At 42.8% G+C, this 24,306-nt stretch overlaps 1 long non-coding RNA gene across 2 annotated transcripts; it reads right to left on the bottom strand.

Moving 5' to 3' along the window:
* Nucleotides 1–7,614: 7,614 nt before the first annotated feature.
* LOC135328310 (uncharacterized) lies at nucleotides 7,615–21,656 on the bottom strand. Of its 2 annotated transcripts, none has more exons than XR_010389133.1 (5): nucleotides 21,253–21,656; nucleotides 13,710–14,102; nucleotides 12,929–13,029; nucleotides 12,555–12,627; nucleotides 7,615–10,480 (listed from the first exon to the last, which is right to left on the bottom strand). It is a non-coding gene; the product is annotated as an uncharacterized LOC135328310 (long non-coding RNA). The 2 variants fall into 2 exon arrangements; XR_010389134.1 differs by having other exon boundaries at nucleotides 21,539–21,656.
* Nucleotides 21,657–24,306: the final 2,650 nt, after the last annotated feature.

Here is a 24,306-nt window from a genome sequence, read left to right as displayed (position 1 = left end):
GGCGCCTGGAGCGGCCGCGGCCGCGACCGGGGCCGGGGCCGGGGCCGGGGCCGCTCGCCCGGCACCCCCGCGGCGCTGCCCGAGGAGAGGCGGACGGAGCCGCTCCCGCCGCCCGCGGAAGTTGGTGGCCGCCCGGGCCGCCCTCACCCGCGGGGAGCGGCACCACCCCGAGACGCGCCGGGCGCTGCCCGCGCCGGCTCCAGCAGCCGGGTGCCGGGAGCCGAGGGCTCCTGAAAGGGGCGGGGGGGGGGTGGGGGGGGAACGCTGCACTGAGTCTAGATTATTTTTGCCTCCTGCCTGGGGGGCTCCTCTCCCCGGCAGCTGGGAGGGACCGAGGCGGTTTTCCGAAGTCTGTTGAGTTAACAGGAAAGGGGAAAATTAAAAAAAAAAAAAGAGAGAAAGAGAAAATGCGCGCACACACGCGCACACACACACACACACACCCGCGCCGTTTCTTTCCTCCGGGGCCCCGCACCGAGGGGTCGCCCGGCCCGGAGGCGCGGCCGCGCCCAGCCCGCACAGCTCCGCGCCCCGCAGCGCCGCTCCGGCTCGGCCCCGCGGCGCCACCTGCCGGCCGGAGCCGCCGCCCCCGGGCTGGACCCGCGTCCCCTTCCCGGCAGCCGGGAGCAGGCACCGAGGGCCTTTCTGCTTGTCGTTCTGCATGTGCAGCAGAAAGACAGCAAATCAGTTATATGTGCGTGCATACACACACACGCACACACACAGACACATGCACGTCCAGCTTAGGTACCCTGAAATGACTTTGTTGCCTCGAGGTACAATATGCATCACCTGCTATATAGCAAGCAGTGAGGTCTTTCTAGAAATATTATTGACATTTATACACAGAAATAGCGTTCTCCTGCGAATATTCACCTTACATGTTACTAATGATAAGCAGTGGATGGCTTACTTGTGAAGTTTCTACCAGAGGGGAAATGGGTACAAAGAAAATCTCTCTCTCTGAAGTATCTGAAAGTCTGTGCATTTCCTATAGGAGAAACGTGTAGAAGAAACTGAAACAGTGGAGAAACCATAAGTGAAACTTCTCTTATAAGAGGCAGAAGGACTAGGAACACTAAGCCAATGAATACATATTTTCACATCAATAGGCAGAGAGGCTGTAATGCTCTCCTATAATATCTACCATCCTTCCTTCAGAATAGTGGGCTAGAAAAAGCCCTAAAATAAATCCTATATAAAGTATGAGAACTTCCAGCCTCTTCTCAGGATTTTTAACTACCTTAGTTATTTGTTTCACTTGTCTTTGAACCCAATATAACTTGGCTATAACCTTTCAGAGAAAGGTTGATTAGAATTGAACACAGTGGGTAAAACCCTGCTCTGCATGTCTAAGAGCTTGCAGCCACCAAGGGCTCAGAACCTGAAGTGCCTGCAAACCCAGAGAGCCAGTAAATCCAGACACAGTGATGTCTTTCCATAAGCAGACATGGTGAGACGGTATCACCATCTGATACCTCTTCCTTAATTGTTTGGATTACCACTATTTACATGAGAAAATGCTCACAAAATAGGGAAGCTTTCAAAAAGTTGACACTATTCATCTAACATGTATTCCAGAAAAGTGTCAATTGCTCTTTGTTATTCTTTTGTTTATTTCTCACCTATTCAGAAAGCTTAAGTTACCCTGTCAAAAAAACTGCAACAATACCATATTATTGAGGTCATGTTCATTCAATCACAAGGTAGCAATAGCACATAAAGAAATCATTGCCTTTCAGCTAGCAATTATCTTTCATGTTAACCAGCAGATGTGGTGCTTTAAGTTAACCATTTCATTTTGCAAGAGCAACAGAGTAGGACCACACTTACAGTTTAACACATTTCAGTTGACAGGAGTTAACTTCTACCTGGGCTAAGAGCTTAAATCATGTTAATGGAATTTTCTCAATTCGTGTGAAAGTACCTTAAAGTTATCTTCCCCCTGCCTAAAATAATTGGCAAAAGAACTAGTTTGCCAGCAGCCCTCCGGACTGACTCCTTTACACGCAATACATTCATAGACATCAGAAGGGCAGGAACAGTTTGGGAATACTTAGCATGCAGAAAATGCTAATTCAAAACAAAATTATTCAAAACAATTTCCAAGTTACTTTTTTTTTAACATTTAATGTCTTCCATCTACACTGAGAGTCTAATGAGTCTTCTGAGATGCCCTTCGTGTTTTCATATGACAAGGCCCACCATGAACCAAAACAGTTCTAAAAATTTACAGAGCAAAGAGTTGTCTCTATTCATTAATTAGTCCTACTAGACTGACGTGTCTTTTTGACTCCTATCTGGATTATGGCAGCTTTTCAGTCCATTTGTCCTTGGTCTGTGGAAACTACTGACTTATGTTTAAACATCCACATAGCTAGGAGGCTAAGACAAACAGTATGCTGTATTAATGCAAGATGTGAAAAATAAACATATATTAATAATGTATTGATGAGCTGTTCATTCGTGATTTATTAATTGATACCATTACATTCCTCTAACCCCTGCATTTGGATAGCATGGATGCTATCCTTCCATCATTTTCTATATGAAACCACCAAAAAAGATCATTTGAAAAGAATTTTCAGTTTTGCTATTCTGAAGGTAATGAATACATACTTCAATATGAGTAATATCAATCCCTGAAAATATAGGTGCTTATTCGCAGGATCCTGGGCTCCACTTTGGCCTTTGCAACACCAGACATACTCTAAGTGCTGAACAGATGCATAATATCAATGTCTTTTTATTATTATTGTTATTATTTTTAAGTTACCCAGAACAACCAGAATACCACTGCATCTGCTTCCATTTTAGCAATAGTTCTTCAGGAACAATTACTCATGTGTTTTTCCAATTGCTTTTGTAAATCAGAAATTAAGTCTGAAAATCTTATATCATAACATTATGCATATCAACAAAACTCTCTGAAGCCTAAACATTTTCAAGACAATTCAATATTTACTCTTCTGGGACAGGTAACTAAGCTATTGCAGTCAAACTTTGTAAGTCTAGCAACACCAGAACCAAATCCAACTTTCCCATGCTCATCTACTCCCCTTAAAGATCACTCAGTTTTGCCTGAGATAAACTATGTTTTATTTTTAAAAATATGTTCCATTTTTAACATCAGCACTTTTGATAGGGAAAAGGACAGTCTGATAGAACTAGGCTTTCTCCCTGTGAATCAGAAGCTGCAATCAGCATGAACATAATTTTAAGATATTATTTTACATTTTCATTTAAGCCATATGTCTTAGATTAATAGCATTTTTCAGACCTCCATGCAGAGTTTGCAATTAAAAAAAAAAAAAGTCCAACATGATTACACTCCTTTGCACTATAAAACTTCCCTTAGGGCATTTTAGTAGTTTAGAGCCAGTAGCTAGCAATTTTGTGATTACAACTTTTGTATTAAAATGCTTCTGATGACACTTGCAGGGTGACCTTACAGTTCTTGATTTCAAAGCATACCCTGTTGTTATGTTAATATTTGTAAATTGCAGCTTGTTTACACTGAAGTTTTTGATGTTTGAATACGACCCCAGAGAACAAGGTATTAAGAAACAAGATATTAGAAAGGTATCTTGTATCTTTAAGATTGTGTCAGCTTTAAAAATGAAAGATGATGGGGTAAAAACAGTCCCCTCCTTGGAAACGGATAGGTTCCCTGTACATAGCGCCCAGGAAAAGTTGCCGTTTTGCAGCCTTACTGCCATTGCAGAGACAAGGTGGAGGCACAGCTGTGTTCGTCAAGAGGCAGTGGGATTTTAAAGTGAATATCAGGGAGATAGGAGCACCACTCTCATTGATTTTCCAAATCACCAAAAAGTGTTAACTGGTGATAGTCCAATTTGTTCTCAGGAGAAGGTCCAAACAGTTTAAGGACTTAAAAACTTTCAGATGTGGTCATTGTGCTCTCAGTTCAGACATAATTGGCTCCATGTTTTAAGCCAACTTCTTCTGCTTTGCTCTGGGTTGGAATAAGAATATTGTGACCATTTGCCATGTGTCACCTGAGGCAGTGATAAATCTACTCACAGGCACTTTCAAAACCACATCCGATTGCTTTCCCCTCATTCCAGTCACTAAGGGTTGATAAGAGACAGAAGATATGAAACCAGAAAACTTAATTGCCCTTTTTTATTTGTATTGTGGGGAATGTATGTATTGGGAATACTCAATAAAGAAGCAAGAGGCAAGAACCCTGAAATATACAGTGACAGTTTTCTAGTCTCTCTTCAAACATAAGTACTTGCAGTACTCAAGAAAGGTCAGACCCTGTTTAAAGTAACTGAGTCCCATTTCATCCCCTGCATGAATTTAGGGAAAACTGCTTCAGTTCTCCTAAGGTTTTACTGGGATTGTGTTAAAGAGCTATAGTTTTATTGAGGTTTACCACGAGCAGCAATGAATCTAACTGGCATCCTCTGGCATACTCCCAGAACAGATAAATTGATCTCAGCATAGATCAGTTACCTTTACATTGCTAGAGTTATGACCTGTAGCAAGGTAGTGGTTTAGTTTGGTTTCCTAAACTGCCCTCCCAACTACTCCCCACTCCCTAGCGGTCCTCTTTCTCATCCCCATGGTACAAATTTAAAGTAAAATACAGTTTTGAAAGGTTTCTGCACTAATCCCACTATGCATCACCCAAGCACGAACTTTTGTGAGGACTAATAGGGCCCCAGCCTTCCCGTTAGACAAGGTAATGGGGCATGGGTTGGACTCACAGTCAAGTGGCTGCACAGAATCAAATCTCATGGTTAGACCAGACATCTGCTCCTATCCTCCATTTTACAGGGAAGCCAGTGATACTCAGTAAGGTTTATAAAAGCTGCCAGGCAGCTGCTTCACTGCATTACATCAACGTGAACTCAGCACAGCTATGGCCATTTACTCAAAATGAGGCCTGCTGTATGTTCAACCTTGTTTCAGGAGAGGGAAAAAAAAAAGTGTTTGACTCCAGCTAAGCTACAGCTACAGTGCAGAGTCTGACCTCAACTAAGCTTCTGCTGCAAACACCAGTGTTTGCTGGTCTTATTCAGTTCTACTATTTCATATCAGCATATTCCAAAAAGGGCTAAAACAATCAAAGTCTCCTGAATGCAACAGAAGTCCCAGTAGAGCTAGGTGTGGAGGCCTAAAATTCTGGCAGCTCCCACTTTGCATTGCACTTACAAGTTCCACAGAATATAGGGACTTCAGCTGTTTTGTGTCCATAGTGGTTAAGCAAAGTGGCTTGCAAACAATACTGATTTAGCTTCTTTCCTCTCCCAAACCCGATCCTTCCATCACAGCTGCACTATACTCATGCTACACCAAACTCAGGGGTTCCTAGAGACCTAAGCTAGCTTTGAGGATAGCTCAGAAGCCTTCAATGTAGTTTCTTTAAAAATGTGCTGGATATAAATGCAATAGCTAACATGCCTGTGTAATTAGTGTATTAGCAATAACCTAGAACGATCTACTTACACAGAAACCTAAGCTGATAAAGACACGACAGTCAGTGCCACACTACATTGAATACGTCTGGGTCCAAATTGCAGTAGCTTGGGCTTGGGCTTCTAGTTAGGATCCAGTCTTATTTATCATTTGTCAGTTATCTGTGAAATATCGTGGTATCACACAAGTAATCAAAACAGGCTAAATCGCTTATATGCTGAGCACATACCGTTCCAGAGAGCACTAGCCCTAGAAATCATCCTCAAAGGGCTGGAGTCCCTCAGAAAACTTGATTGTCTATACAAATGAAGTGGACTTCCTGTGCATATTCAAGGAGCAAAAAGAAGCTGAAGTTATTGGAATCAGAGGTCGGGAATGATTACAACACCAGAACTTTTGGCTCTGGTTCAGACGTATTGCTACTGAGTGATGTTTTTGCAATTGACTTCAGTTACAGCCTGATCACTTCCATTATGCTTACCTTGTCATTTGACACTGTTACAGTAAATCACAGCTTGATAAACCCTAAGCAATTTTCACTGCAGTATGTAGCAGAAATCACTTAAAATAGAAAGCATTTTGTTCCTTTGTAGTTTTTACCTGCTTCTGTAGAATTCAACCTAGTATGCATTATGTATTTCCTTCAGCACAGAAATACAATGGAAGACTCGTGAAAGTTTTTTGTAAGTTCCTTTCTTGGTACAACTGAAGTTTTGAAGCCCACCTCTATGATAAAGCAAAACCCAGTTGGACTGGGATTTGAGAAACCTGGTTTCAGCTCTCTGCAAGGTAACTTGAGTGTGTTCTATTTAGGTCAATGGCAACGCTATGTTGTGAAAGTGCTGCTTTGGGAGCAGAGTCAAGCTTTAGCATTGTTAGCAAAAAAAAATCGGCAGGCGAATGGTCTTCATTGCATGCAGGTACATCGTGTGCAGACAAGATATTTGTTGTCTGTACAGATACTGGTCATAGCCTTTGGTTTTATACTTGGGAGATCAGAAAGGAATCTCTGTAAACCAATCGAGGGCATTGAAACACATATGGGATAAAATGCTTCTGAGACCATGCAACTTCATTATGGCCAACTTATTATAAAATCATGCTCTTGAGCATAAAAATGTTCAGCTTGGGCATGAGCACCAGGGGTTGCCATGTTCCTCTTCTGCTGTTCATGATCTGTGACCTTTGCACGCTTTTTTTGTCTTTCCACCTCAGTGTTTTTATGTACCAAGTAATTTTTGCCAAACAGAGTTCCTGCAGCCCGAGGAAGGAGCAAATAAAAAGGCCTGAATTAGCTTCCCTTTCCTTAGAGAGGGGAAACTGGTTTCTGTGGGTATCACTGGGCCATAAAGGTGAGTGGTGCTGGAGAAGAACAGGGGGTAGGTAGAACAGGTGAGGGATATATTGTTCCAGAATATCTCCTGAGCAGCTCCTTGGTTTTTTGTCCCCCTGCCCCCCCCCCCCAGCCTAACTTGCTGCAAAGTCCTGTCAGTAATATAACATACCTCTTGCCTCTCCCCAGAGTAAATATTCCAAGGCAGGTCAGGCTAGATACGCACTTTCCTGAGGTGTCTGCTCTGGGTGCTTTGCTGCTCTAACATGCAGCCTTTACACAAGTGAAACAGCCCAACCATCCTCTTTCATAGCCCATACTAGCTTCATATAGCTTATGTTCCCCTTAATCTTAGCTGTTTAATAAGCTTTACTGCTTAATGATTCTTCTCTTCCCCTCTTTAGGTAATATGGCTATATGTAGAACATGGGGGCTGCTTTGTTAATAGCTTGTCCTATTGTATTTTGTCTTCTCCTTTCTTGTGACTGACAATTTATCATTAACATTGGCTGATGTAAAATTATAGACTTCACAGTCCTTCCTAGCCTGCAGAGTGTCTTTCAAGAACTCAGAAAGTAGCTCAAGTGATGAAGAGCTCCCCTTAGTAGAATAGGCCAGTCTTTTAGAGCTTTTACATTTGGGCTATTAAGGCAAAACACTAAATAGGAGTGCCAGGGTGACTTACAGCTCCCTTGTTTCTTTTCTCACAGGAGTATAGCCACACAGTCTCCTTCTGTTTTTATTTAGACATAAAAAACTAAAACAGTGTAAGACATGTTTTATCACCTAACAGACAAGAAAATACAAACTCATGGCTAGAAAAGTGAAGTCATTTGCTGAGAGTGACACAATAAACCCATGTGAGTAGAAATCTGTGCAAAGAGCTCACTTCTGGACCCTGACGATTTTGTATACAGGTAGCTGAGCAATGACAGAATGGAAAAGAAATTGTTCAAAAAAGTGGCACCTGAAGAAACAATTATTAAATTAATTAGATCTGGAAAATAGTATAAAACTTTATTTGCTGAGTCTCCATTCAAGCAGTTTGCTAAAATCTGTCAGAACAAAGCTTGATAGAGGTGTTCATGAAGCGTTCGGGTTTGCAGAAAAAGGCACAAAATTTGCATTCAGATTTGCAGAACCAACAGATTTAGTCTGGAGGTCGCCATGTGTCTGCTGTGCAATTTGGATGAGAATCCACACTTTTGTAAGTGCTCTCAAAACAAATAATTTCATCATTTTCTCCACCACCCTAGTTGCTTATAGGGTAGAAAATAAAAACTTTGTGATAATTTTTATAAAAAGCTTCAAGAATAAAGATTTTAGCCCAAGGACGCACCGCAAGTGGTACTCGGCAGTCAGTCCATGGGGTCAGATGAGCATCAGTCTGGTATGCAACCTCCAAAACACATGCAGTGTGGACATGACATCCTCAGCACCAGATGTTCCCCATTCCAGATCTGCTCCCACAGCACTGCACTATTTGCTAATGATACAGCAAATGTCTCCTTTTGGATGGGTTCTGGCTTCTAATGAGGCTATAGCCCTTATTCAATGTTTTTTGTCCCCAGCTGGAACTTCTGCCATTAAACCATGGACCCGAAGCAGCACAAAATTAGGTTGACTGTGGAATTAACTTGTTTGTACGAGTAGGACAAGAAAAATCTCTAGTACATACAGACACCTCAGCATTTGGTTCTGTACTATACTCCAGGCTTATCTCAATTTACATTCAAGAAATGATTCAAACAGAAAAATGTGTAGAAGTACCAGCAGAGGCATTCTTTTCAAATCCTCACTCAATACAGTGCATATATGCATGCAATGAGCAGTCTACATCTATATACATCAGCTATCCTTAGCAACCAGGCAGCTGTGAGAAATGAGCCCGACTCCTGAAGGTAGACCTGCAGAATAATATACATTCACAACAGCATTTTTTTTCGTATTAGAGTACAATTGTACACACAGTTTGGAATAGTCATGCTTGGTTAATACAAGGAAGAAATTTTTTCCACATATACTAGTCAGCGCAGAAGTGGAAATTCAGTTATGCTCATCACATCTGCAGTTTTCTAGGATTCCTAGTTTTTGCAGCCCTGTAGACTCCATTGATTTGATGCCATCGTAGGGCCTTATTATGTGAAGAAATGCTTCATCATTCTGTCATGTCTCCTTTATTCAGCTGTTATGACATTGTTTTTCTGTGAGGAAACTGTGTGCTGGCATATTTTAGTTCAAGAAGCAAACTACTGTCAAATTTTAAATTATCATTTAAATGATGATTCATTTAAAAAATCTTTTAAAAAGTTTTAAAATGCATTTAAAATTCATTTAAAATTTTAAATATAAATGTATTAAATACTGATTTTATATATCTTATATCCTTCTGATTCTTCAGGAGATAGTCAGGACAGGTGAGAAAAAAGAATCAATATCAACATGAAATGGGCCCACACGCTGCTCTCTTGTTCTGATACAAAAATGAAACTGATGTTGTCTGGTCTGGATTTTAACATTTTTCGGATCTCCTGTAACCTTGAGAGTTTTCCCTACCACCACTTATTTTCCATCTGATTTCTTTCCTGACTTTCTTATCTTTCTATATTCTTCCATTAATGTTAGTGGAGGAGAAAAGGAGTCCAGTCCTACATGCTAAAGTATTTTCTGAAATTGGATGACACAGTGTAATTTATTCTAATATGATTTTTTTAAATATTTCCTCCTTTTAATCATGGTGTTTTAATACAGCATTAGACAGCATTTGTAAATATAGTGATATTTATAGATAATTGTAAGCCATACTGAAAACTTGCAAATGACAGTAACTTCTAATAGTATCTTCTTCTGGATGCACATAAAAATAGTTGTTTTTTTCCACTTTTCAGCAAGCATTTATGATTAGACAAGCAGATCAGTGCTTCTCATATCTGTCTCCACAAAAAGCCAGGAGAAATCTCCGGCGTCTAAGTAATGTCAGTGCTTCGCAAAAGCCAGTGTTCGGTGCTGACCACCACCTGCGGCTTCCATTCATCTGTTTCCGTATGTGTGTATTTGCTATAGTGAAAGCCTCATTGTACCTTCAGCTGGAAGATGAGGCTAAATTAGTTAGTTATGCAAATGGCGAGCTGGAAATTAAAGAAACAAGGCTGAAGAAAGCATGGTTCCTGCTCCTGCTTCCATTGCTCTGAAAGCAGGTTCAGATTAAGAGTACTGACGGCAGCTTTTCCAGACTCTTTCATCGGCAGCTGAGGTTCCCCAAAGTCAGAGGCTCTTCACCTCTCCTGAGAAATGAAGAATCTCCATTGCCGGTCAAAGGGAGAAGGTGCTTCGCACCCAACGGGCCTGGGCCCTCAGCCTGGAGAAGAGAAACGCCGCAGCGGGATCACGGGAAGGAACAACGGTTCCAGCAGGTAGGCAAAGTGCAAATATGTGGGTTATTTTTCTGCTGGAAGAAAATGTTTCCACTTGCTTATCTGTTTTGTTTCAACTCAGTTTGCAGCCTCTGTCTTGCTGGGCTGGGAGACTGTGATTTGGGATTTGGAGCACATTTGTGTGCCTGAATGAAGCCAGAGTGTGCTTGCTTGGAGGGAAATTTGTTACTTTTGTTGCTTGCTGTGACGCTGCTGCTGTTGATTGAGAGCAGCCTGCTGTGGCTTACCGCTGAAATTACGGGAATCTTCAATACGGCAACCGGCAGCCCTGGGAGAGGGACAAAAACAGAAGGGAAAATGTTAAGGTAAAGTTATGTTGGTGGCGAAGCATGTTGTTTATAGAAACTGTTCCTGTTACGTGCCCGACAGTGACCTTTTCTCACGTAGGTCAGTGCAGGCTTGGAAAGCGCTTGCGAGTTTGCTCGCAAATGAGGATTTTGCAGAAGTCCCCACAGTTTCCACCTCAGCCTCCACCTGACAGCAGGGTAGTGGGAAGGGCAAGAGTGCGAGGGGCCAAATCTCCTCGACTCCCACTGATTCGCTGTGGCCCATGGGCATGGCAATAATTTGGGAGCCAGCAAAATACTCCGTGTCCTATCAGGAGATAGGACTGTCCACACCACATTTTCTGTTCATCTTCTTTTCCTATTGCTTCTGATCTCCTAAGACTAACTACATATACAGTGTCTCTCTCACTGGAGCCTTTAGATATGTGTCTCATCTAAACATTAGCAACAACCACAGTAGTAATTGTGCTAGAAAATGTCACCTCTTGAAGTCCAGCACAGAAGCATTCAAAACCTCCGCCTTTTTAAAAAGCCTGGTAATACAAGTTGATCTTTGGAATAGACCAGAAGGCATCTGGTTTCCTAAGACAGGGAGTGCAGGGGCTGTTTGGAGGGTAATACGTCCAGAGGCGTGGGCATGCATCTCCTACTGCACTGGCCAAATGAAAACTGAGTATCCAGAAATATCAGTCCTGGTGGGTACAGCCTATCCCCCAAGCTACTGTGTCTAGTTACCGAGGCATTGGATATAACCCAAGTACTAAAGGTACTTAGAAACTGCTTTTGAAATTCCATATTAGACAGAGAAGAGTGATGATCAGATTCATAAAAATAAGAGAAAGTACAGTAAAACAACCAAACCATAAGATTTTGATTCTGATTTTTGTTTTCATATGCTGCCTGAATCTAATGAACTATAGTATGTTCAGTTCAGTTACTAACTAGATATATCAAAAAACAGTGGAGTTGTACAGACTTAAAACGCATGTGAATGTGTTTTTTCCTGTATTTCGTGCAATCATTTACTCTCTTGCCAAAAAGGCAATGCATTTTGTTTAGGCAGGGTTGAACATATACCTAGTGCTTGCTTGCTTTATTCATATCAGCGTAGTATCTGCCGGAGATTTAGCTGTGTGCTTCTTTGCGCCCAGTTCATTCCGTGCTCTCCCACCTCCCCATCACCTCCAGCTTTACAGCTTAGCTCTACAGCAGTGACTGAGCTGAAGCCTTCTGAAGCTGAATACAGGAGCTGGAGCAGGAGAGCCAAGCTCCGTATTTGTGGTCTGCAAAAGCCCTCTCCTTTCTGGACCAGGTACCAAAGTGGAACTAACTGTGTTGAATTTGCCTTTTCAGGTTTAGACCTGGACAGGAGAAACTGGTCAGAAAGACCAACACAGGGAATATGCTATTCATCCCAAATGTTGCTAGATAAAACAAACTATATAAGCAGCATTTGTGCTTCTAGCATAAATAGAGAACTATTGGAGGAAAAGCTGGCCAGCCTCAGCATCCCAGATATGCAAAAACACAAAAACCAGCCAGCAACAGCATCCAAATCAGATACAGACTTTTTCAGAGGTATGTGCTCTGCCTGCATGAATCATTAACACTAGAAATGAAAGAGCACTCAAGGAAACAGTGTGCGGAACAATGCTGTCTGGAAAAGCAAATTCTATTGCCTCCTAAATCTTTGTTGTGTCAAGTGGGAGTGATTCACTGATGCCGGTAGACACAATAGCAAGGAATTCACCATATTAACACAGGCATTTTTCATTTTCGGATTTCATGAGACAAATACGAAGCAAAGCATGCAATTACCAAACAAGAAAATATATTGTTATTAATGGATGTAAGGAAACAGCCTTGGGAGAAAAAAAACAGTCAGCTGAGCAAAGTTCTGTGGCTCGGAGACCATCTTTTCACCACAAGTTTGCACAACTCCTAACTCAGTGGAAGTCTTGATCTGTGACTTTGGCCCCTTATATCCATATAACAATAACATATGTCATTTGGAAATTAGTCTCCAGCTCTCAACAGCATCATAGATAATCACACCTAGTGTCTTCTTATTCTGCGCTTCAAATATCTTCCATTACACTGTCAGTGGACTTTGTTCCCCTGCTGGAGGCTGTGAGCCAAAAGACAAAAGGAATTAAAATAATGAAATATGCATAAATATAAAAAAGCCAAAAATCATTACATTCCCTAAGCCATCTATGCATCAGGAGGAACAATGGCCAAATGGACTACTAAAGATGGTTGTGAATTATGCAGTAAAAACTGTAACACAGAGTCAACAAAAACATAGCTTGCTTGACTAGGCAGTTGCACACAAATATCTATCCGCAACTTTTTCTGGCAGTTTTTACCCACCATTTATGCTGTAGGCACACGTGCATGTACAGTTTCAAAGAGAAGAGTGCTCTTACCAAATTCAATGGTATGCTTTGGTTCACATGTGCTTAAGTGCCTTGCTGGAGCCTTAGTTTGCCCCCAAAGAACACCGTCTTCTCCTTCTAAGCAGTGTTTCCTTTAAAAAAGAGGTCAGCATTGGATGTTGATCTCTTACACAGCTGAAAACTTGTTCACATACTGCAATGGAAATTCAAGCAACTCATACACCAGTTCTATAGGAAAAATTTCTCAGCATCGTCGTTTTAATCCCAAATCAGCTTGTGTTCCTTCTGAGAACATAAAAGTATCACACCTACAGTTGCCACTTTAAGCAGAAGAGCAATTGGAGGGGGAAAAAATTCACCCTCATTTACATTAGCCTTACCCTAGATTTTAAGCATCTGCTTTCCAGTTAATACTATCATTTGTTAAGATATGATAGTTATGTTCAACACTGCTTCAGACATTTAAGAAATCTTAGTAGCTGCCCAGCAGTGCTCTTGAGCAAAACAGTCTACCAAAAAAATCCACTGCAGGTCTTGTGAAGTGTGTATCTCTGAGCACAGCCGTTTTTCTGTAGCACTGCAGTTTCAAACACTGGCGCCTCTCTACCTCTTTGTCACTGCGCACTTCGCTAGGCAAGGCAGATCAGGAAAAGAAACATTTTCCTCATTTTTACCAGAAGATACTCAGACACCCCAAGGAGGCCTACAAGCCGGCTAGGGGACCATAGTCATTCCCTCTGCTACTCTATTAATAATCTTTAGCAGCATGCCCAGACAGCGCTGGCATTGTCCTCCCCTCTTTTTTTCATACCTGTTAGTTTAACCTAAGTCGCATGGAGTTATTTGCTTCAAATCTGTCTGAAAAGAGGCAGAGCTCGTCAGCCAGAGGGAGGATATCCATGGTGAATAAAACAAAGCCATACAGTGTGTTCCCCTTTCTTGGGGGCCATTTCAGAGCCATTTACTGGCTCTCCCTCTGCTCTGCTCTCCCTTTGGACAGCTGGCAATGCAGGGAGCGCCAGGAAAGACAGCCCCTATGCCCACCGGTACGAGGGGCTGCGACTGTAACGGGCCTTCTTCTGGGCAGCAGAAGTGTGAAGTCCATCGCTGCGGCCAGTTGCAGAAACATCCTCACGGTTTGGCTTCGTGTTCACTCATCCAAGTCTTCTGTGGCCAGCCTACAGCTCCATGTTGTCTTTCCTTCCTGTGGTGGGAACCCATAAAATAAATAGAGTTAAAGAGGTAAATAAATAAAAATGGTAAAAAGATAAATAAAAGTTAAATAAAGTTAAAGAAACAGATAGATGTTAAATAAACAAAATAAAAAAACAAAGCGCTACAACTTATTTCAATTTAACAGCAGCTCTGGCCTTATAGAAGCTGTTCTTCTTTGCAGAAGCAAGGTCCTAAGCAAGGGTCAGATTCTGATGGCTTTCATCATTTTACTGTAGCAGTCATCCTACTCCTGATGCTAACTGCCAGGGAGGGTATCAAAATTTTTTGAATTTTTTATTATTATTATTATTATTATATTATCTTGGAAGAAAAGAGAGCTTGACTTTTCTCTTAGAGAAATATCTGCTTTCAGAAACCAAAAGAAAAGAATGTATAAAACCATTGCACCACTTTTCCTCCAGAGTCACATGCTGGTTATGCACATTGCAGAAAATCTTTTGCATTTTTAAAATTTTGACTCATGATAAAAAAACACCACTGGCCATGTCTGTCTCACACACCAGCAGAACAAAAACATGGTGGATATGCATGGTGATAGGACAGTTTAGGCAATGTGGTGGATATGGTTCTTTTTTTAACTCTGACATGTCCAAAGGATACAGGAGTGCCCTTGGGCAGTGCTGTGTGCTTGGAAAGTGCCTATACTGGTCCACTGACTCAGAGAGTAAAAACAAAGAAAAAAGTGAAAAATACAATTCAACATGTACTGAAATTCAGACCCCAGGCCCAAAACTGGTTTGTTTTCTGTTCAGGGCTTGAATTCTCCTAATACAGTTTGTGAGTGTGTGTGTGTGGTTTGGCTTCAATGCTTCATGAAGGAATGTGTCCACATAGCTAAACAAAATACCTCCCTGGGGGAAGCTTGTGCTTTACAGTTGCTGCAACATAGAGAGAAAATAAGATTTTATAAAGACAGAAATGGAGTACATCCTGCCAGAATATAAGAAAAGCTTCATGCTTGACATCATTTATGGTCAAATTATAACATCAAAAAACAGTATTTCACAATAGTCCATTTAGATCAGGAGCCTCAAATCCTTGCCTATCTCTTTGGAAAAAGAAAATAACTACATGAAAATAATATCAATCAATATTTTCTAGCTGTAAAAGCACTGTGACCTGGCACCTTTTCCAAACAGCTCTTTAAATATGATCCACAAACTATGTAAGTCAAAACACTCTTTTTCCCCCAAGGCTTGGCTTTGTTAACAAAGAGGTGTATTAAATACAAATGAACAAAAAAATAAGCTCAGAGTTTCTCCTCACACTTGCAAAATGTGGATTCCTCTACAGGGCTACCCAGCCAAGACACTAGGTCTCTCTCTAGTAAGACGCAGCATCCTCAGAGAGTAACAAATACATTTAGCCTTTTCCTAGCAAGTTCAACACTTGATAGCACGCATTAAGTAAACGCATCTTGCAAAAGATTTTTTCTTCGGTCCCTACTCCTACCAAAGTATAAAGCTAAACTTCTACAGAGCCAGTTTATTGGAATCAAGAACTGACACACTGCATTTGGAAATGTAACCCATCTTTGAATAGTGTGTGTGAAGCAGAATCAAAGCATTTGCTTTGATCACTTTGATACTTTGCTGAATGATGTGCAGTTTCTTTGACTCTGTTTGCTCCGTTTCTCTTTGGTGTCGCAGCGACAGTGGTGCAGACAACGTTGTCGTCCTGAGCTGCACTGATTGTTTTCTTACAGAAGTGCATGCACCTAAATAATGCAATAGGAAGAATTGAAACTGTGTCTTTTTGATGTGAACAAAGTTGATGCCAACCTTTTTGTTACTGCACAATTAGTGAATAAAATGGGTTGATGTTCTGAGGGTGGCAGCTGCTGCACTGCTTGTACATGTGCTTTTCACAGAGAGCAAACCCAGCTTTTCTGAGAGCATCAAGTAGCACCATTTACACAACAGTTTTAATGTTGTATTCAGACTTGGGCTCTGTGGGGCAACTGTGTCAGGGTGTTACCACATCCTTCTGCAGCCTGGACTCAGAGAGGCCTTTGGACTCTATTTCAGGCGCTTGTGAGCTCCTCCCTTGAAAGGGTCTTCCATTTTGGTCTCTTGTATCAGCCAAAGTGGTGGCTCCTGGCCACGGTCTGGTACCCAACCCAAACTGCAGAGCTTCTAGCTTGTGTGGAGTCTGCATTTCCAGCACATGAGGATTTCTGTGTTTTCTGGGCACCTGGGATGTGTACTCACAGAGAGGCTGCCTGCAGGACCACCATCCCCTACCACAGAACATGCTGGTGGCACCTTTGGAAGGAGCCACTGGCTGGGAATGGGCTGGGCACGGGGTGGCTGCAATGGGCAGGAGCGCCCTGAGCCGCGGCGCCCACAGCCAGTTCTGCCACAACAGCACGCCAGGGACCGGCAGCTGGAGGATTGCTGGGGCATTTAGGAAAGGGAGGTAGAAGGGGAAAATGCCCAGGTGGCACCTTCTCTTCCATTCAGAGCATAGTCTCTTTCTGCACCCCGTGCAGTTTGAATTCATCCCCCTTGAGCACGGGTGATCAAAAGCGTATACAATATTCCGGATGAGCTCTTAGCCATGCTTTTGCAATGGTGTCAATATTTCTTGTCCCTACTGGATACAACTCTTCTGAAACATTCTAAGATTACATTCACCTTTTTCATGGCAATACCAGACTTCATCCCATGATTAATAAGTATATATGCTCTAATAAACTCAGAATTTTTCTGCATCTTCTATCACTGCTAAATAATAAGCTGGAAGAATTATTATGGGAGAAATTCTATCTTAAAATTAATAGCCAAGCACACAATACTATTGGATTTCTGATTATTACTATTAATCCAGTCTTTACTAAATTTTATTTATTTCTCTAGGATATTCTTCTCTTCTGTGTTGATACTTGCTCCTGAATTTTTGTTTTTAAGTTATGTATGTCAGTGATATGGTATATGGTAATACTTGTCACAGAGGTAGATAATGATTCATGTAGTAAAGATTATATTTTGACCATGTGTGCCTTCGTGTTACCAGGAAATCATTATTTCACACAAACTGCTTGAGTACAAAGTAGACAATGAATATATTAACTCTGGATAATTTAAGTTAAACAGACAGGATTTTTCTTTAGTATTCACCCAAGATTATTGGAGAATTGGGCAGCCTCTTTCCTTCTTGTGCACTGACACATGCTTTTACTCTTTCTCAGGTATTTCTCTTGAGAAACAGTGTTTTAATAAAGAACATTTACATTGCCTCTACAAACTTAAGCAAGACTTTACTCTTGTTTACTTTATGTATATGTATACCAGAAGGACACTTTACATTTCAAAAGCAACACATTTTTTACAGTTTTTTGAAGACAGCTTCTTATTTCAAAAGAACTTCTCATTTGCAAGGGTAGCCTCAGCTCTCAGCAAGAGAGATCGCTGCAGTGACTCACTATTTCTCATTGCTGATAAGATTGCTTTTTGCCCCAAACATAGTTTGCTTGGTTTTCAGCTTGGGAAACTTCTTTAAATTCACCAGTGACTTTGCCAGCTAGACAACGACAGCATCAGAGTGTGAATCACACCATTTCAATGGGCTGATTGTGAAATAAATATGAACAGGAACAGCAGGGGGCTGGCTTTTCTTTAGCAGTCACAGTTTCCTTTTCACTATATGCCCTTAAAATGCCCAGGCAGCCTATTAGCAGAGGAGAAGATTGATAGAATTGCATTTACATTTTAAATCAAGCCAAGTTCTCGCTCCCCTGGCCACAACCCTTCTAAAACATCAAACAAACAAAAAGGGAAAACAAAAAGAAAAAACTGCAACCAAACAGAAAGGGAGAAAATAGATGCTCATTTGATTAGTCTTCTAACAGAAGCTTAATGGTCCAAAATTAAAAGTTTAGACGTTAAAGACCTTGGCTTGTTCTATGTTCATGCGAAAAGCATAACACTGCAGCTGGGGCAATTCTTCAGTTCAGATATTTCCACTGATACAATCCTTCATTGTAGACACAGTTATAATGATACCTCAGATCCGTGTAATTTCTCTTTCCTTTTGAGAATAACTATATGGGTAAAAACAAACTTTCTAAAGCAACGAGGGTACACAGATACGCTGTTGCTGAGAAAGTCTGCCAAAACCACACTCAGATCTGACTTGCCTTTTATCCGGCTGGTGACCACGAACGCCAGCCTCTCGCACGGCACTGTCCCCTCTGCATGCTGCGTGCTGCGGTACCCCCAGTTAACGCGCTGCCACACGCTCGCTGGGAAACCGTCCGTGCAGCAGAGGTCCAGCAGAGGGGCACGGGTGGGCACCTTGCACTTACGGGTGTTCTCAGAACTACCTGTTGAACACTGCCCACACCTAACCTGCATGTCCAGACTTGGGGTAATACCACCTCTGCCTCTCCTGATACAGCAATACAGGGTTCCTGTGTAGAGAAGACACTGCGTTAAGCTACGGTCGTATTTCCAAAGGGAGCTAACATAACTATTTCAGGCATGTCTGTAGACACCTTTCATAAAATATGCATGAGTCTTCAACAAATTATTTTCTTAGTCACCTGGATTAAACAAAAACAAATTAAATACATGCTTACAGGGACATCTAGTCACCTGGGAATTCATTACATGTGGTTCCAAAGCAGAAGAGATTCTTTTCCTTTTTATCCACATGATTTGAAGCAGAAGAGTTCCAATGAAAAGTGAAATTCAGCTTTAATTGAAAACTGCATCTGAAACCCAGCATGGGTATTGAGATCAGTTTCTGACATGCTCAGGTATTTACTTTGCCTAGTACTATTTTAAGGCAAGTTCATAGAACAAAAGTATAATGGTTGATAAGTTTATTAATTTTCTTGAACAGAATGAAACTCCAGTTATTTTCATGACTTCCGGATTTTACCAAACAGAGCAGATCATCAACTATTCCCACCTTATTTTTAACATTTTTGTGTTGTAGAAGAGTATTTACACCTGTACAAGATACTTGTTGCATCATTTAGTTTTATGGGACTGGCAAAGATGGCTTTGAACCTGTCTCATATCTCCAACAGTCAGGACTCCCAAAGGTAGAGCTCTCCATGAGGAGCAGGAAATTATGTGTCTGATTTACTTTTGGTTTGGCTTCACTGCCTCAGCGATACTGAAGCTGATGAACTGAATACAAGTTTAGATTTAACATGAGAGTTGATGAACTGAATACAAGTTTAGATTTAACATGAGAACGTGGATCTGCAGGACTCTGTGACTTGTATCATTGATTTCAGTGATGGCAGGATTTTATTCATTATGTTTAAACATATAACACAAAAAGCAGTCCATAGAAAAGAAAGCAGAACTATGGGGACATGATGTATTATATGGACCTGTACTTTACCTTCTCAGCCATTTGAGATGAGAATTTACTTTGCCTTGCAGTTGTGTTAGCTTGCTGGAAGAACTGTTGTTTATATCTAGAAATACACACAGCAACACAAGCTTTGACGTTTGCAGGTTTCTTGGCAAGAATAAACAGAAAACTGAACCTGCTAGAATGCTAAGCATGTACTGAGAAAGCTCTCGTGCATGCTGTGGTTCAGCAGAGAAGTCTCTTTGGATTCCTGTTTAGCTTGGACCAGGTTACTATATACAGCTGCACTTTCAGTCTCATCCATTTATTTTCTTTTAGTGACATAATGCTTCTGAAAGGTGTGGGAATACCAGTCCTAGCAAATGAAGTCCCTCATTTACTTACGGATTAAGCACAGCATAGACAAGAGCTCCTCGAAGGGACAACCTCTGAGAGCAGGTAGCGCAGACCTCTCATTGATTCAACCCTTGAATTCCCCCGTGGGCTTATATCAGGGATAAATTTAGTAGATGAATACATTTATTTGTGTTGCCTCTGATACATTCCTCGCTGGCTGACATCATTTTTCATCATGAAGGTAATTGGGGGTTGGAAGCTGAGCAGCAGTGAGAAGTCCTGGAGCTATCTGCCACATTTGCATGTGGACGCAGAGAGAGAGGGGAAGGGAGGCAAACGGGGTAGCAGGGAAAGCACGAACAGCTCAACTTATTTCCCCACGGCTTTTTATTGCTGAACACTGATCTAAATCTAAACAAGGCTGCCTCCCCCGAAGCGTGTTGCCGAAGCCCTGTCTTCAGCATTGGCGAGGCGCGTTTTTACCTCGAGACAACTCCCACGCGTGAGCGGTCTCCAAACCCAGGCAGGGTTTTTGCGGACAAGGCACTTTCGTGTTGCCGCGAGGAGACGAGGGGCTGCAGCTCTGCCGTGCCCGGTCCCAGCCAGGGAACCGCGCTGAGAGCAGCGCTGGTAGCAGCCACGGCCGGTTAGCTACTCCGAGGTAAAACTGCCTTTTTCTCAGCAAGGCTTCAGACTCTAAATCCCGCAGAATCAGGAAGCCTCGCAGTCCCTGAGAAGAGCATCACTGACAGCGACTGTCGTTAACGGCTATGTTCCCGCAGCGTCCGTGGGAAGTGCCGTTATTCCCAGAGTACAGACGGGGCATGGAGGCTCGGCAACGCCAGGGTTTCATCTGCACCGCAGCGATGGCTGTTCACACGCTCGTCTCTGAGCTGCCTTGGGCACCGACGCCGCTCTCAGCTCAGCGTGATCTTACTGCCCCAAGCCGCAGCTTACTGGGGTAGCAGGTTTGGCAGACGGCGTGGGGAGATGTCTACAAGTGCTGCCAGTGCGTGCGATTTGGTCACTGGTCTGTGGCAGCACAAGGAAATTATTCCCGTTCCCCTGCCTGTGACTAGTGCAGTCACCGCTGAACCGTCCTCTGTCCTAGGCCACAGGACTCCCTATTTCCATATGTTTATCTGCAAGTAAAAGCATCTAGTGCCAGGTTCATACTGGCAAGGCCTGCGGGCTGCAGAACATCTAGTCTGTTTTTCTGGCCCAGATGACTTAACTGCTTCTATAACCATTTTATCTAAGAACAGGCTTTGGAGCAGTAACATCTGTTTACTCAATATATATGTAAATTTTTAAAAATACTGGAAATAACAACAGCAGCGTAGGAAAAAGAGATCTGTGTCACTGAGCAGAGGCGAGGAAAACCGTTGCTTAATAATCCCAAACAGCACTGCAACAGCAGCCCAGCAGCAGCGACAGCCCCGAGGTCCTACCTTCCTGCCGTGTCCAGGCCACGCGGCTCGACCAAGCAGCGCAGCTCTCCCGCAGAGAAGTACGACGAGCAGGAAACTGCGGAAGAGGTGGGCTGGAAACCCCCAGCTCAAATGCGGGCACGCTGTGCTGAGGCATGCCCCTTTCCTCCTGTGCCCAGCACCCCCCGAGCGTGTGATGCTGCACAACCCTGACTGCCAGTTCAGCGCTGGTGTCTACGTACAGGCTCACCGAAGTGCAATTATAGCAGTGCACTGGCAACAGTGAGGAAAAACGGTGCAAACTTACTAGTATAGACAAGGCCTTAGTCAAAATTTCAGGGTTTTCTGGAAGGCTCCGAATAGCTCTGCGCTGAGATTGAAGCTTGCAAGGCAGTTTAGCTCAGCTCTGAAGCAAAAAGTGGCACCTTGGCCACCACAGCAAGCTGAGTCATGGGGCTTTGAATCACTTCCTAAGCACACAAGACATTCTCTGTAAAGTTCTGTTTTACTTTTCTTGTTCTTTTCCTATTTTTCAACATAATCAGAAGCTCATTTCATGAAGTGCCTCATGGCAGCCCCCAACTATTTCAAAATAAATATTTTTGTTAGGCAAGTGGATTTTAGTATTGGGAAGGCAGCAGCCTGAAAGGGCTTTTCTCAAATGTTGGTTGAGGCCCTGGTGGACTGTTCAAACATTGGAGGAATTTCTGCCTACATAGCGAGTCCTTTGACTTTTAGAAAAATATTATTGTTTGAGTTTTCAGGAAAATAGAAGTAAGAGGACAACACAGCTCAAATATAAAAAGAAGGTACATATACACAGTCATGTCACGGGCAGCATCCACCCTCAGCCTGTGTGTTTACTTTTGGCATGGAATATTCCTTATAAAAACAGGGTAAATACATACCCTGCAAGTAGCACTAAGGGGCTGTGGTGATATCATCAGCCTAAAGAGTTGATGTAAAACAGAGATAGCAGGTGGCACCCGAGCCCTCGGAGCCCTCAGGTGCTACCTGAATTGAGGAGTACAGTAGAGGTGTCCATGCAATCATGACCATCACAGGTGTCTTTCCTTCAGTTAGTTTTTATGGGATCAAAGGGAAACCACAAGGCAGGAATGCTGCAGCTGAGCAAAAACTTCAGAGCAGATTATTCCAGCAGTCTTGCCTAGTCTTGCTTTGTAGCAGAGAATCCCCCACCCCCTTTTCTTTCTTTGGTTAATTGTTTCGGCGATGCCTCGATCCAGCCTTTGCTTTGCTCTCTGGGCCACACGTATGAAGCATCTCGGTAGCTCAGCAGCTCATTGCGTTTCTCCATTCTGTAGATGCCTGAGAGTGTGGGTCACATCTCTGACTGTCGGTGGCCAAATGTCTCTTTGAGTGCCTGAGACTGTGCAAACCTCAGTGCTCAGGACAGATGTAGCTCTGGGCATGCACCCTGCGAGCCTGCGCCCAGGTAAAATTCAAGTGCAAAGGCATGAACAGAGGTAGACAGACTTTTTCTGCCCCCTTCCCTTTACTGTTCTTGCAGAATTTGGCCATTCAACGCTGAGGTGCAGGGACAAGACTCACAAGGGACAGCGGAGCAAAGAAGATGATGCGCAAGTTTGCAGCTTCATGATCTGGGCATTCAACAGGGACGTGGGAAATGAGAGTCTGCACCTGCAGAGACTGCAAAAGAAATTAATCCCAGGTCTCTCTGCTTTTGGGCAAAAAGTCTGAGTCCTCAGTGCTACGCAGGAGTTGGGCACTTCCTTCCCCAAATGTATCCTTGGAGCTAAAGGTTTGATTGAGACTGTCAGGCTTTCCCAGGACATGAGTGCTGGATAAGGCACCTGGGGCAGAGGGCACTGCCTGAGGCCGTAGGAAGTCACACACTTGCCCCTCTGCCCATCCTGCAGCCCGGGGTTGTTGTATATCTTTCAGTTACCTGAATCCAGCCAAAACGCCAGCCTCAGAGAGTTACTTTTGCCAGTATTTCACTCTCGGCAAAGAAGGGGTGGCCATGGGGCCAGGTTCATAGCAGGCACATCGACATTTAACTACCCTTTAGAACATGAGCCATGGGATTTTGCTGTAGTCTGAAACGGAATTGTCACTGTAGGGCTAATATAGGTAAAATATGAGGAAAGAGAGTATTGCTTACACTCAAAAAAAAAAAAAAAAAGGAAAAGCTTCATTTTGAAGACATCCTTAGTAGCAGTTGGATTGCAGACTTCTTTTACTGAGAGAGCATTTATGCTGTTCAGAAGACTGTTTTTCTGGCAAAGCAGCCACATTTTAACAGCTTGCCAAATGAGAACATGATAGAAGGGTAATATTTTACTGCTACCTTAAGCTCCTGTTTACAGTAATGAGACAGTGATTAAGTATTTCTTTGCTGGCAAGTCTTACACAAAGCAACATCCTTTCCTTGGATGTTCACTAGGTGTCTGTGTTTTGATTTCACACTGTGGATCCACCTGCTTTGGAGCTTCTTGTTTTCTACTAGAGAAGGTTCCCTCTTTTCCTCCCAGATCTTCATTCACTTGCCTAAGCAAATCCGTCTCCTGAAAATAAGACCTGGCAGCCCATTTGCCAAAGCCAGCTCTAAAACCCCACTGCCAAGACTCTCAATAGTTTACATATTTCCTTCCTCACTGGGTATTCTTATTTACCATCCAACCCTTCAGGAGCACATGATTTTACTAAATGGATCATTCTTTATAAAGCAAAGAAATATGTAACAGGAGAAGAGTATGCAGTTCTCTTCCCCCTGCCCCCACCCCGGTATTTGGGAGGATTCAAGGCAGAGTCCTCTGCAGCAGTCCCGCTTTCCCCAAAAATCTGTTTCCAGATCCCCGATTTCCTCTCAGAAATGGCTGGTGGGAAGCCCTTCCTTGTCCAGGTGCTCAATCTCTTCTCCTTCTCCCATATTCAGGTGAACCTTCCCAGTCTGCTGCAATCTCATGGGACTGTGCAGTCGTCCGTCAGACTGCTCACTGCCTGGGTTAATACCTAGCTCGAATCTGAACCTGAAAGGTATTGGGGTGGAGCTGGGGAATGAGGGGTTGTTTGTTTTTAACATGTAGCCAG

This window comes from Dromaius novaehollandiae, chromosome 4 (genome assembly GCF_036370855.1).
Source record: "Dromaius novaehollandiae isolate bDroNov1 chromosome 4, bDroNov1.hap1, whole genome shotgun sequence".
In the NCBI taxonomy this organism is placed as follows: Eukaryota; Metazoa; Chordata; class Aves; order Casuariiformes; family Dromaiidae; genus Dromaius; species Dromaius novaehollandiae.
This window is presented reverse-complemented; position numbering and strand designations above follow the sequence as displayed.